Source organism: Eretmochelys imbricata, chromosome 15, assembly GCF_965152235.1.
Source record: "Eretmochelys imbricata isolate rEreImb1 chromosome 15, rEreImb1.hap1, whole genome shotgun sequence".
Classification (NCBI taxonomy): Eukaryota; Metazoa; Chordata; order Testudines; family Cheloniidae; genus Eretmochelys; species Eretmochelys imbricata.
Window position 1 is genome coordinate 5,564,653 of NC_135586.1, and position 14,837 is coordinate 5,579,489.

Genomic DNA, 14,837 nt, shown 5'->3' on the forward strand with positions numbered 1-14,837 from the left:
CTGACCCAAGCAAACCATTTATCCTGCATACTGATGCCAGTTTGGAGGGTCTGGGAGCAGTCCTGTACCAGGAAGTGGAAGGCAAATGTAAACCTGTAGCCTTTGCCAGCCGAGGATTGTCTGATAGTGAAACTCGCTATCCCACCCACAAGCTGGAATTTTTGGCCTTGAAATGGGCCATCACTGAGAAATTTCAAGACTACTTGTATGGTGCTCAGTTCCAGGTGTGGACAGACAACAATCCACTGACTTATGTGTTAACAAGTGCTAAGCTGGATGCTACAGGGCAGAGATGGGTGGCCGCCTTGGCTAGCTATGAGTTCAGCATTCAGTACCGATCAGGGAGAAGCAATGTAGATGCAGATGCATTATCCAGGCGTCCGCAGGCTCCAGAAGTTGCTGTGATACCCACAGATGGAGTGAGAGCTATTTGCAGTGTGAGTCACCGAGAGCCAGAGGCCCGTGAGGGCTTTCAGGGATGTGTTGCAGAAGCTTTGGGCCTGCCCCCTGAATGCATGCCTTCTGCTTCAGTGAACTATATTGCATTAGACCAATCTCCTTTGCCCATGCTCAATGCGGCTGACTGGCAAGAAGCCCAGCGGCAAGATATTGACATTCGTGATACACTACTTGCCAAAAGGGAGGGGCGAAGCCCAGCTGCGGTTGTCCCACCTAACCCGGAGGGTAAACTACTATTGAGAGAATGGACCAAACTAAAACTGATTCAGGGAGTGCTACACCGAATGACCACTGACCCTTTACAAAAACAACGAGCACAACTAGTACTGCCAAAAAAGTACAGAGCCCTGGCCATGAGGGCCCTGCATGATGACTTTGGGCATTTAGGGATGGAGAGGACCCTGGAACTTATTCGTAGTAGGTTCTATTGGCCCCGAATGGCTGAAGATGTTCGCAGGAAATGTGAGACTTGCGCTCGATGTGTTCAAAGGAAAACTCTGCCCACGAGGGCTGCATGTCTCAAGAACATCACCAGCAACAAACCTTTGGAGTTGGTATGCATTGATTTCTTGTCTGTAGAGGTAGACAAGAGGAATGTTGGAAACATTCTAGTAGTGACTGACCATTTTACACGGTATGCACAAGCATATCCCACACGTGATCAGAGGGCCACCACCGTTGCTCGAGTATTGTGGGACAAATATTTCTCAGTCTATGGATTCCCGGCTCGGATACACTCTGATCAGGGGCGGGATTTTGAGAGTCACCTTCTGAAGGAGGTGCTGAAGATAGCAGGAATTAAAAAGTCTAGGACAACGCCTTATCACCCCCAAGGTGATCCTCAGCCAGAGAGGTTCAATCGAACCCTATTAGATATGTTGGGAACTTTGCGACCAGAGCAGAAGGCAACCTGGAGCCAGCATGTCGCATTTCTGGTGCATGCCTACAATGCCACAAAGAACGATGCTACGGGAGTCACCCCATATCTCTTGATGTTTGGGCGAGAACCAAGATTACCCATAGACTTGTGCTTTGGTGTATCAGAGGATGGAGATAGCTATGAAACTCATCAGCAATATGTATCCCGACTAAGAGAAAAGCTGCAGGATGCTTATCGCTTAGCTACCGCTGCGGCTCGGAAGAACGCAGACCGCAACAAACATCGATATGATGCTAGAGTGCGTTCGCAGGAGCTCCAGCCGGGGGACAGAGTCCTGCTGCGAAATTTGGGTATTGCTGGCAAACACAAGATAGCTGACAGATGGAAGGCAATACCTTACCTGGTGATGGAAAAGCTGGGAGATCTGCCGGTCTACAAGATCAAACCTGAAGACGGTCCAGGGCAAATAAAGACGGTGCATAGAAACCTTTTGCTCCCTGTGGGGGAATTGGTAAGCACCCCTTATGAGATGGGCCACGGCAGGGCCGCCGGGCAGAACAGAGGTGCTAGACCAAAGCCGCCATCCAACACAGACAGTGGGCCCCCTGCAGCTAACTTACCCCTATTCTGCACATCTGAGAGTGAGTCTGAGGAGGAAGACACAACCCTGGTGTATCCTGGGATGGAGACAAGATTTCAGTCTCGATCAGCTGAACCAAACGAGAGTTTTCCCTCTTCCGCCCTAAACCCAATGGCGGAACTATTTAGGCCCCTTTCTGATACCCCGGTGCTGCTGATGAGACCCCCCTGTGATGACACACACAGGTTACTGGACAATGGGGACAGACAGGTAGAGGATGTCCTGGGCACCTTGGACCCTCCAGCGTTAGAACTAGGAGTGCAGGGGCCTACGCCAGTAGCCGAGGGACCCTCCAGGGAAGCCTCTCCATCCGTCACTCAAGAGGATGTTCCCCCTACCTCGGCAACAGAGATTCTCAATAGACGAGACAGGGTGATAAGACCAGTGAAACGGTTAACTTATGATGCACCTGGGGTGACTAGTGAGGAGCCAATACATTTAGCACACAGGCTTGTGGAAGCTAAAGTGGGCTTCCTGAGGCCCTTTGGAGGAAACCAATGAGTTGGTATAAAGGGAGTGTGATTTGTCGGGACGACAAAGTCTCGGCTGGGGGGAGGATGTAAGCAGTGTCAGGATGAGCTCCACCCTGACATCTGGTGGTGAGGTGTGGCAAGTTGTGGAAAAGAACTTCAGGGGCCGATGTCATTTGCATAGGCACACCCACCACGCCTAGAATGAGACCATAGCTGCTCAAATGGTCACTTTGGCTGCTGTGGGATCCCCAGCGTCTCTGTTATTGGGGCAGGAAGAATAAATTGTTATTACCCTGATTATGGGAACTGTGCTTGGAACTGTACGTGGCCTTTTGTTATGATGGAGGGATTCACCATCAACTAAGTAGCACTCGCTAGGCAAGGGTCATGGGTTCCAAAACTGTGTGAATAGAGAGAGGCTGGGGACAAGTATTGATACTTGGTGGCATGGGCCCCTTGGTGAGGGCCTTACATGCTAATTGCACTTCATCCTCTCTCCACTGTGGAATATCAGAGCTAATTTTGATTTCATTAGAAGTCTAGTTATAGGCTGCTGAGCTCACTTTGGGCTGACAGTGCACCAGCACTGGGGCTCCCCTACTACAAGCTGAATTCACCTAAGAGCTGAAATCACTGAGTGTTGTGTTAAGTAGTGGGGGAGCCTGAAGATATATTGTGGAGCAGTTTGCGGGACGGCTGGTGAAGCAGTTCGACGTGGAGCAGTGTGTGGATGGCAGGAGCTGCTTGTGGGTCGTGGAGCTGAGCGAAGGAGTTCGTGGGGCAGCTGGCGGAGCGGAGCGCAGCTGAGCGAAGGAGTTCGTGGGGTGGCTGGCGGAGCGGAGCGCAGCTGAGCGAAGGAGTTCGTGGGGCGACTGGCGGAGCGCAGCTGAGCGAAGGAGTTCGTGGGACGGCTGGCGGAGCGGAGTGCAGCTGAGCGAAGGAGTTTGTGGGGCGGCTGGCGGAGCGGAGCGCCGCTATGGAGCAATGGGGCGGTCAGCTTCAGATCATGTAAGGTGCCTCTTACCCCCGTCCCATTTCCACCCAGGTTGGGAGGTAAAGCTCCGCAGATAAACTTTCGAACTCTGGGGCTGCCCTGACCAGGGACAGAGACTTTTGGGGCATTGGACTTTTGGGACTTTGGGTGATTTGGGGTTGCTGGACTCAAGAACCAAAGGGAAAAGGGCATGCCCCAATTTGCCTGGGGTGGGTTTTTTTTGCTCATGGGTTGTGTTATGAATCCTGTTGGTGGTGTTTCCCCAACATAATGCCACATTGTTTCTCTCTGTTATTAAAAGGCTTTTGCTACACTCAGACTATGTGCTTGCGAGAGGGGAAGTATTGCCTCTTGGAGGCGCCCAGCGGGGGTGGTATATATTTGTCCCAGGTCACTGGGTGGGGGCTCGAGCCGGTTTGCATTGTGTTATTGGAATGGATCCCCTAGATATTGAACCCGGCCCTTGTTGCTGCCAACTCTGACGGGCAGAAGGGTTACACACCCAGCCCCCTATCCTCAGGCCTGGGCAATGCCTACCACCCCCAACCCCTCCACTGCTGCCTTTCCCCATCCTTTTCATGCAGGTGGGCAGACTGACCCTGCTGCTTCTCAGCTCCAGCTTGAGCTGTCTTCCCAGCTCACTCACTGGGTCACGCCCTGGGTCACATCTTTACCAAATACTGCTCTCTCTGATCTGTCTTCCCTCTCCCTGTCTCTGGCCACAGCTATCGCCCTACCCCCCACCTCCTGCATTGATCTCCCGTCCATTCATCTTCCTGGCCCGACCTCCATCTTTCCTGCTACTTCACCTGTCCCAGTCCCTCTCTGCTCCTTTAGCTCCTTCTCCCACTCTTGGCTTCACACTTCCCATAATGCAAGTCAATTTCAGTGTCAATAACCTGTATTGGCATGACCTGGAGCAAAAATGTTGCCAAAGGTCAATGCAGCCAAATCCGACACCCACCAAGGACCGGTTTCCCAGCAGTAGTGGGTCCATCCAGTGCCCAGATTGTCAGGCTAGTTCTGCCATCATTTTCACTCTGTCACGTCTATGTTAGTTTCTTTCCCATACCTTCTGGCCCTGATTCAATATGGAATTGAATGTGGAATGCCTAACTTAAAGCCTGTGAGTAATCTTATTGACTTCAATGGGACTATTAACATGCTTAAAGTTAGGCATGTGCATAACGGGGTCTCTCTGCTGCCCAGCAGCCATATTTCTTGCTTCAAATTTTAAGAGCTGTGAGTGTAATTCACTCCCGTGTCAAGGGCCAGCATGGGTCTGTCTACACTGCAGCTGAGAGTGAGCCTCCCAGCCCAGGGAGACAGACTAGTGGGGCTCAAGATTGGACATTGAGGCTGGGGCAGAGATTCAGACCCTCAAGCCCACCAGACCCCCTGGGTCTGAGCATATATTGCTATCCCAAGTCTCGGCCAGATTACAAGTTGCAGGTTTGGTGAAGAGAGAACCAGTTTACCCGTTTGCGTCAGTCCCCCCACAACAAACACACACGCTTTTACAGATACAGTTTACTGATTATCCTACGTACAACACAAAGGCTTCTCACAGAGAGGTTGAAGTTATTCTCAAAAGCTACAAAAGAACGGTTTATGCACAGCATTCAAACATCTGCCCATAGCTCTTTTTAATAACATACACTGTGCACCATCATTGGGGGGATAAAATTAATCTTTCCTGAGCATAATGTGTTCTGTTCATGACCAGATAAAAGAGCAAAAATCATAATAATAATAAAGCGACAACCTGTTGTATTTATTTCTGATATCTGACCCATCAGGCAATTCCTGAATTACTTCTCTAATTAGTTTTCACCTTCATGAAGGATACAACCTTCCTCTCTAGAGAGAAATCTACAAATGAGAAACTATTTCTTGCAGGCAATAATGTGGAAGCGGCAGTCATATTAGGGATAAGCAGGGATAACAAAATCTGCTATTAAAGGGGAAATAAAATCATTTTCTTCCAAGACTTAACACATTTTCCTCATTTCCAAAAGGGGAGGAAAAAAATGGAATATACAAACAATCCCTTCCATCCCCTCTGCAAATTGTACTCATCAGTGTGGTCACAAGACAGGTATCTGACTACTTCGTGCTTTTTCCACAATGTAATTGTTAACTCTACCAATGGAATCCTCTTCCATGAATGGTGGAAGTGCCAGTCAGTAGCCTCAAACCGTGGATCTAGGAGGCTGAATGGCCACAGCACAGCCACTTCCAGAACTACCCACACTCAGCATTTGGATGGCCCCTCTCCTTCCTTCTCAGACCCGTCACACCAAAGAGGATCATAGCGCCAACCTGTAGCCCTCTTATAGCAGGGGTGCAGAGACTGCACCAATGGATTCCAGCCACCCCTGCCAACGTTCCTGAGTTCTCCCATTGCATGTCCATGCTGGAGTGCCAGGAAGATGTCGTTCCACTTGGCGCCAGAGCCTTCTCTTTAGTAGTTGTTGAATAGAAAGGCCAGAGCTAGATGAACTCAGGACAGAAATTCCCCAGCACAGGCTGTAGCCTGACATATCACGCCGGGGAGGCAGGATTCCTCACCCTTCATAGAGCAAAATGCAGTTGCACTCCTGCCCTGTCCAGTGCTGAGGGGTTAAACACACAGATTCAGAGGAAACATCCAAACCAGCCAGGATCTCTGGTTGGGGTAAAACAGGAGCTGGGCCTTAGCAGCCTCGGGTGCTTTTCTGTTGTACTCAGAACAGACTCCAGGTGGGTACGTCCAACTTGCTGCCCAATATGCAAAAGTCAGCACTTTTTCTAGTCTTTCTTCTCAAGACAGTCCCAGGACTGAACGGCATTGGGTGTGGCAGGTCAGCACTGACATGACAGTAGGAATGCAATCCCAGAACATGGCACTGGGAACCCATGAGCCATAAAATTCCAGGTCTCTCCACTAACTTGCTGAGGGAATTAAGCGATTCACTGAACCTGTCATACTTTCAGGTGTAAGTAGTGCAACCTAGTGGTCAGAGCAAGCATCTGGCCTAATGGCCAGAACAGAACCAGATGTGTGTTCAGGAAGCAAGTCAAGGGTAGGAGTCGGGAGCCAGAATAAAACCAAAGGGCAGATCCATAGTGGTAGACAGAACCGTGAGTTAGAAATCAGAAGTTTAGAGGCAGGCAGGGACTGGGGCTGGAGTACAGCAAGCAAAGGATGGAGCAAGGGCTGGACAGGAGCAGGTCTGGTGCAGCTGCAAGTGTGAGGCCTAGATCCAAACTGATGCATGGCTGCATGTCATGGTACCTAAAGACTTGCTTTGGGAAGACTTGTGTGGTTTTATGGGCAGACTGAACAGTGCAGCAGGGAATAAAATGGGCCACCTTAGTCAGGAGGTCCATTATGGTCATGATAAATGAGTGTCTTTGGGAGTGTGGTAATTCAACAATAAAGTCCATTGAAAGGCTGAACCAAGGACACAGAGGTGTGGAGAGGGACTGAAGGAGGCCCACAGGCTTGGCTTGTGATTTCTTCACATGGGCACAGAGGTTGCATGACTTGACATAGTTTTAACCTCAATTCATAGGGCTGGCCACCAGAACTACCTAACAATCAGGGTCCAGGTTTTAAATTGGCCGCAATGTCCACTCATGGGTGAGTTGTGGCACAACCTTAGCATTTGAAGGTAGGAGCTGCCTTTGGAAATGTAGAGACAATCTCCATGATAAAGGAGATCTTGTTATAAATGCAACAGAGTCTGGGGAAGCATGAGTGGCTTAGAGTTTGGCAGACTGGGGACACAAACAGGTCCCTTGGAAGCAAGGAACAGATAGTGGTCATAACATGAAGATTCCTGCTCCACTTCATGGTATCTGTCCTAGAGGAACAAGGCATCCACATTCCTGTTCTTAGTCCCTAGAGGGTATGTAACCATGAAGTCAAGTTGGGAGAGGAAAAGAACCCAGCAAATCTGACACTGATTCAGTTGTCACATTGTCTATAGATACTCCAAATTCATGTGATCAGTCCAGACTTGGACAGGGATGCAGGCTTCCTCAAGGGGATGCCTCCATTCCTTGAAAGTGGCCCCCTTGGTTAGGAGTTCCTTGTCCCACACATCATAATTTCTCTCAGCGGGAGTCAGTTTCCAAGAGAAAAGGGTGAAAGTATGAAGCAACTGGCAAGGGATGGTGAAATGTGAGAGGACTGCACCTATTGCAAAGTCTGAAGTATTGGTCTTGACTACAGAAGACTTTGAGTGGTCCAGATTGATCAAAATGGAAGCTGAAATAAATGCCTTTTTTAAGCAGTCAAAAGCTGCCTGTCAGTGGACCAAGTGAACTTAGCCCCTTTCTTGAGGAGGGTCATAATGGGAGCTACCAAGTTAGAGAATCCTTAGATGAATTGCTGGTAAATATTTGTGAACCCAAGGAATCGCTGCACCCCACCTATACTGAAGGGCGCCTTCCACTTGGCTATGGCTGAAACCTTGTAGAGGTTCATGGCAAGTCCTACCAAGGAGATGACATAGCCCAGAAACTCCACAGTATCCTTTTCAAATTTGCATTTCTCAGGTTTTGCGTAAAATTTATTTTGGCAAAGCCAATCAATAACAGTGAATGCATGGAAGTCATTGAGTTCTTAAGTCTCTGAAAAAAATAAGGATATAATTTCAATAGATGATCAAGAATTAGTCAAGGGTGTCTCTGAAGACGTCATTCATAAAAATGTTACAAAGTAGTGGGAGGACTGCATAGACCAAATGGCATGACCAAATATTCAAAGTGGCCATATCTGGTTCAAAATGCTGTCTTCCTTTCTTTCCCCTGCCAGATTCTGAGCACGTTGTATGTTCCATGCAGTCTTTCCAGGTGTCTGTTTATGAGAGGAAGGACTACTGATTGCAGACAGTGATCTTGTTAATGGCTCAATAATCAACACAAGGTCTGAGGGAGCCATCCATCTTGGCCACAAAGGAGATAGGTACTCGCTCTAGGAAAGTCAAGTGATGAATGAACCCTTTCTGCAGATTTCCCTTGAGGTACTCCTGGACGTTTGCAGCTCAGGTTCAGATAAGGCATAAATGCATCCAAAAAGGACTTTAATTCCCAGTTGAAGGTCAAATAGGCAATGGAGAACAGCTTCTGTGGTATGTTGTCAATTAGGGTCAAAGATGCCTTCTATTGCCCATACAAAGCTCTCAAAGTGTTCAAGAAAGAGGACTGGACCCTTCCAGGAGAAGGGACACCCACTTCAGGGCCTCTCTGGTGAGCAGTCTATGCACTAATCCCACTCAGGACCAATCGGGAGGGTTTAACTGCTGCTGCAACACAAACTAGAGACAACATGGTTAAGGAACCCATGAAACTTGGCACAATCCCTATCATACTTATTGGGTAGGGACAGCTTGGGCTTACAGACAGTGGATGTGAGAGTTGGGGGAAGGGGAGAAAAGAAGATGCTACCTAGGTTTGTACCTGGGCCTGGAGGGCTGCATTCTGGTCACAAAGTGTGGTGACCTGAGCCTGCAGTTCCTGCAGGACCCTAACAATGTCTGAGGAGATGGGCTGAACTCCTGCTGGGGCCATTCTGGAGGGGAGCTCCATGTCATGGGATGAAGTCCCTCTTATCTTCTAGTGGGCTGCTCAAACTGTCACAGTTTGTCACTGTAGGTGGTGTGATCTAGTGGTCGGAGCAGAATCAGATGGCAGAACTGGAGTCATGCTCAGGAAATAAACCAGTGGTCGGAACCAGGAATCAAGGGTTCAGAGGCAGGCTGGAGTGGAGCAGGGACCTGCGTCCCAGGACCTGCAAGGGTATGGGAAAGTGTGTAGAGTACTTTCAGGATGTAAAGCACTTAGGAACCTGCTGAGCATTATCAGTGGAGTTCAGTTGCATGACAAAGGTAATAGAAGGGTCAGAACTGGAGTAGCAGGGGGCTGCAGGTCAGGACTGAGATACGCTGGAAGCTGGTACAGCTCTTAGCTGCCTCTCACAAATGCTTTCTGCTCCTCATTTGCATAAGCACTGATATCCCTCATGGATATTCTGTATTAAGATGTAAATGAAAGCAGCAAGCTTTTCTCAGCAGCATGGAGACATGGTGGTTTCCATCCCATTTCTGAGTTTTTCTCAGTGGTGATGCCCTGGAAGTCCCAATATCTGTTGGGAGTAGGCAGTTTGCATTGTTACAGGCATTGTAATTGCACAATAAAAACATTTTTCTTCACCACCAGTGGAATTGGTATCAACAATATGTTTGAAAGCTTTATAGCCCAATTAATTGTAAGGCAGGAATAGGAAAGGACATTATGGCTTCAGAAAACACAAGCTGCATCTATATTCAGTGATATTAAATGGCAAGAAGCCTTCATTCTAACAAAGCAAAGGGCTGGTCTAGTTCCCATAAAAGCAAGGATCTCAGAGTTCAGCACAGGGAGTCTGAGTAGGGCAGGGAGTATCCAGGACATCACGACCTGTGGCAAGGCCTTCATGCAGCTCCTGCAGCAGCTCTGCAGAGCACTCAGCCATGGGGCAGGCTGGCACTAGAGAAGCCTCACAAGACCCTGACAAGCACTGGAACAACTTCCAGCGCTACCCGCTTGCCCAGCATAAGGAGCGGAGATGATTGGGCATATTCCAATTAAACAGATTTTCAGCTGAAAATGCTGCTTTGTCAAAGCCAAAGTGTCTCCTGGAAATGTATCGGTTTGGATAAATTTCCAGTGAAGTTTCCTACCAGCTGCTGGAGAGCTCGGGCTTCTAAGATCCCTGGTTCCAGGACAGCCCCACTATAGGACCTACAGCATAGGCACTGACACCATGGGTGCTCCAGGGCTCACGCACCCATGAGAAAAAAGTAGGGGGTGTTGAGCACCCACCAGCCACAGCTGTTCGGCAGGGCCACCAATCAGCTATTTGGTGGCTGGCAGGAAGCGTTTGTGGGAGGGTGGAGAGCAGCAAGCGGCCGGCAGACGGGGGGCCTCAGGGGAGGGGGCGGAGTGGAGACAGGAAGAGGTGGAGGGAGGGCAGGGCCTTACGGGATGGGCGGGGCAGGGGCAGGCAGACGAGGAGCAAGGGCGGGGACTCAGGTGAAGGGGCAGATTGGGGCAGGTCCTTGGGGTGGGGGTGGAACACCCACCGGGGAAAAATAAAAGTCAGCACCTATGGCCTGTGGGATCTGCAGCTCGAGGGAAGTTGCACCATGCAGTCTGTCCCAGTCAGGGACCCCCGGCTCCGTAGTTCCAGGAGCTCATCTCCTTTCTCTGCAGCAGGGAGTCTGGAAGCCCTGAGAACGCTGGCTCAAGCCACAGAGCCAGGGGCCAGGAACTCCTAGGGTGTCACAGGGCTTCCAATCTCCCTGCCACAGAACTGGCAGCCCCAGAGTCCCAGCTCAGCTGTGGCTCACAGGTTTGGTAGGCTCCCCATCAGTCCACTAGGGCTGATGGGGCTCGGACCTCGAAGCCACAGCTGAGCTGGGAGCCGCAGAGCTTGAGCTCTCAGGACCAATTTTTTTTTTTTTTTTGACATTTTGATTATTTCAAAGTGATTTTTTTCACATTTCCCTTACATGGGACATTTTGAAATTTACACTTTTTGTTCCAAAATGGAATAAAATCATTTTTCACAATTTTGGCATTTGCCACAGCATGGAAACTCCACCTGTCAGGCTAGCTCAAGTGAGAAGATTTGCACCCTCTCTTAAATCTGCAGGAGCATGCTAGCAGGCTGGGGCTGGGGAGGCTTCTAGGCAGCTGCTGTACAGTGAGGCAGAGGCCAGACAGAGGGGCCTTAGGGATAATGCTGTTTCCTTTATATTCATAAAATTCCTTGCTCAGTGCTAGCAGAAAGTGACTTTCTGGATTTGGGCCCTTTTTCACAAGGCCCCCCAGTGAGTAGAAATGTTACCACTGTCAACCACCCACATGACTGGCTCTGAGACTCAGGGATTAGGGAGAATGTTCTATTCAGTCTTTTCAAACAACTTCAGAAGAAGCTGGGACATTTGTAGGGTGGCAGGTGGGATTGGCACATTGGATCTAACTCCAAATAATGGGTTTGTGAATCATTCTGATAAAAGCCAAGCTTTGTCCCCTGGATATCTACTTATGGAAGCTGATTTCAACAGTGTGTTACGTGAGTCATGGGGACCTTGGCATGAGCTGGCACCTGGTTTGCCAAAGTCACACGACCTGCCACAGTCATGCCCAGTCAAAATGTTACCATGACCCTGGGCTGTTTGGCCAGTGGTGTCTGCAGGCAGTTTCTGTGGCCCTGATGATTACAGCTGTGCAGAATTCAGGTGGCAAATTGGGGTTCAGATAAGTTTTGGCAATTTCAGAGTTGGATGATTATATGCAAATTCAAAAGCAAAGAGGGGCTGGCCCCTCTGGCTGGTGTGATTGCGTCCATTAGATATACTCAGGAAATTCATGTGCTACCCACTCATGCCAGCCAAACTACACAGAGCATCCCCTCCCCAGGACCCTGGCTGGTGTCCCGGAGCAGGAGCTGCAGAGCTGGCTCTGCCATCTGTATGTCAGCCCAGCACAAGGGTGTTCCAGGCAGGCTGCTAGCAGGGTGTGTGTCAGCAGCAGGATGGGGCATGGCCATGGTGGCTCTCTGCTTCAGCAGTTCTCCATGGCTGGCAGCAGGGGCACAAGTGTAGCCTGCTAAGAGGCCAAACTGGCCCCCAGCAACCCTTGAGTAGGGAAGGCACACTGCAATGGTATGGGGCAGAGGCTCTGAGGCCCCCTTTCTCTCCTCACTGGCATGGTTTTCACATTGCCCATTGCCCCGGCTTAGAGCAGTGTCCATGAGAGGAGAAGCAGGCGTGGGCTGTTCAGACAGACCAAGAACATGTGAAATCTGAAAAACAGATATCGGAGGAGACACGGAGAATGTCCCCATGCTGATCAACACCCCTCAGTTGCTAGGCTGCAGCTTCTGACCCCAAGACTAGAGAGTCCCCTCCACTACTGATGCAGGCAGAACCTTCCCAGCCGTGGCTGGCTCTTCTGGAGTGACACCTGTCCAGCATCCTCTCCATTGCTGAAGAGCCCTGTGTGTTTAAGGTGAGTAATTATCTCCACTCTGATAGGGGATCAATGAGCAGAGAAGAGACACGTGGAGGGGCAAGGTCATTGTCTGACTGGCAGCTTCAGGAAAGTTACGTTCTTCTCAGAAACAGCCTTGCCTGCCTCTTGGTCCTAAAGGGTGAATACTCTGCACCAGCAAAACTAGGTAACACAAAGTACAAGGCTCTGACAGTTGTTAGCCTTTGTATGTTTGCAAGTGTAACTCGTGTTGAGATTAATTCAACATGCAGGAGGGGAAGTGAGATGCAAGGTAGTTAATTTAAAATTATATATGCAATCAATGGAAAATTAATACAATTACATTTCAAACTGGCATTTCATAAAACACCTTTTTGCAAGTAGAATAGTAAGTGGGCATTAAATGCTGCTGGTTTGTAAAAATGTGACTCGCTCCTCTGGCTGAGGTAGCTGTGCCAGGGAAATGATCACACAGCTCCATCATGGTAATTTGTTGGGAGAGACTCTAATTACATATTTATAGCTTACAGAGGAAGCCGCTAATTACAAGCTGCTGCAAAGCCTCACATGTTGTTCGTAGTGGATTATGATTTACTGAGCTACCTGAAGCTGGAGTTTGAGTGAGCAAGTCTCCTAAACCCGCACTGCCACTCGTCTTCCCCCCAGGCCTTGTCTGTACTGTAGCGCCCAGCTGGCAGGGCACCCCGTGTGAGTGCCTTTTTACCCACCCCTCCTGGGCACTTGCACGGCCCCTGCACGCCTGCTGCCCTTCCCTGCTTTCCCACCTTCCCTCCAACCCAGTTTCTCCTGCTCCCTCTGGTGCCCAGAGACCACACCCCCCGCTACACTATCCACCAGCACCACCAGGAACCTGTGCTGCTGACACTAATCCCCTCCCCAGATTTTTTTTTATTGCAAGCTTGAAGCTAGAAGCCCCCCAGCACCAGCAGAGAATTATTTGTACCCGACCTTTGTTTCCAGCCATTTCAGCCCCTTTGCTGTTCTAGGCTGATATTGGGTGTGTGTGGGAGTGACCCGTTTCTGTGAGGTGCTGGGTCTGCTCTGGCTGATGGGCCCTGTGGTTTGGCATGAGGGACGAGACTGGAACACACTGTGCCCCCCACACCAGGTCAGTGTCCATGGAAGAGTTCAAGATAAATGAAAGGTGAGGCTGAGCTGAGGTGTGGACATCATGGGGAGCCCGTGCTGGTCTATTTCATAGTGGGGGCTTTGCCTTTTGGGGCTGTTCTTCCAGACAGGGAGTCTAGGCAAGACGCTGCGAGCATCTTGTCGTTATGCACAGACTGATGGAACCAGACACAGAATAAAGAGATCTCTTGCAAGCATCATAAGCAGTGAGTGATCGCAGAATAGCATCTGGTACCAGGAGTAAAGAGGAACTAAGAAAATACCCAGAGTGGACAAGCGGAGCCATTAAAAGCCCCACCCGAGCTGAAACTGTCTGTAAATGTGGGAAACAACTGGAGAAGGTTTAAAGAGCCCTTCACTCTTTATCTGCAAGCACTGGGGGCCAGCAGACAGGAGGATGGTCGGAAGGTTGCTTTATTCCTAACAATAGCTGGTCCTGAGTTGATGTGCTTAACAGTTTTCAGATAAGTCATGCACAGGAGACTAACTACAAAACGGTAGCAGAGGAATGTGAGGAGCTCTGCACCCCACCGAAAAATAAGACAGATGAGAGATCCTTTTAAACAGAGAGAACGAAGGGAAGGTAAAGCCATTGAGAAGTCTGTGACTGATCTAAGGCTGAAAAGCCAATCCTGTGGGGCTAATGGAGTCCTTGATAAGAGACCCGATTGGACAGGGACAGATGGGGATCTGGAACAAACAACTGCTGGGAGACCTAGCAATAACCCTTGGCAAAACAATTAGCATTTGCCAAGCAGTGGAAGTCACCCAGTCCAGAATGAAACTTATGGAGGGTGGACAGTGCTCTGAGACTGTGGGCACGACGAAGAATCCAAAATAAGACAAGAACAGCCCTGAGGCAGAAAAGCATGCAGAGCTCAAAGTTAGAGTGCAACAAAAACAGCACATGGAGCTGCACACTGCAGCAACCAGCCCACGCCAAGACAATGCCTGGCATATGGGAAAAGATACACCAAATGCAGTAGGTTCCATTTCGATGCGGGAGTTTGCAAGCCCAGCTGAGTATGCACAGCAAGGACAGGGAGGGTGACGACAGCACCACTCACTCAGAGGAATTCTCCACAGGAGCAATGGGCAGTGTAGCAGCAGATGAGACAGTCACCCTGAAAGCAAATGGGTCCTGTATTAGTTTGAAGTTGGACACCAGTGCACAAGCCAGTATGTCACTAAAACAATGGTTATTAGCACTGGGGG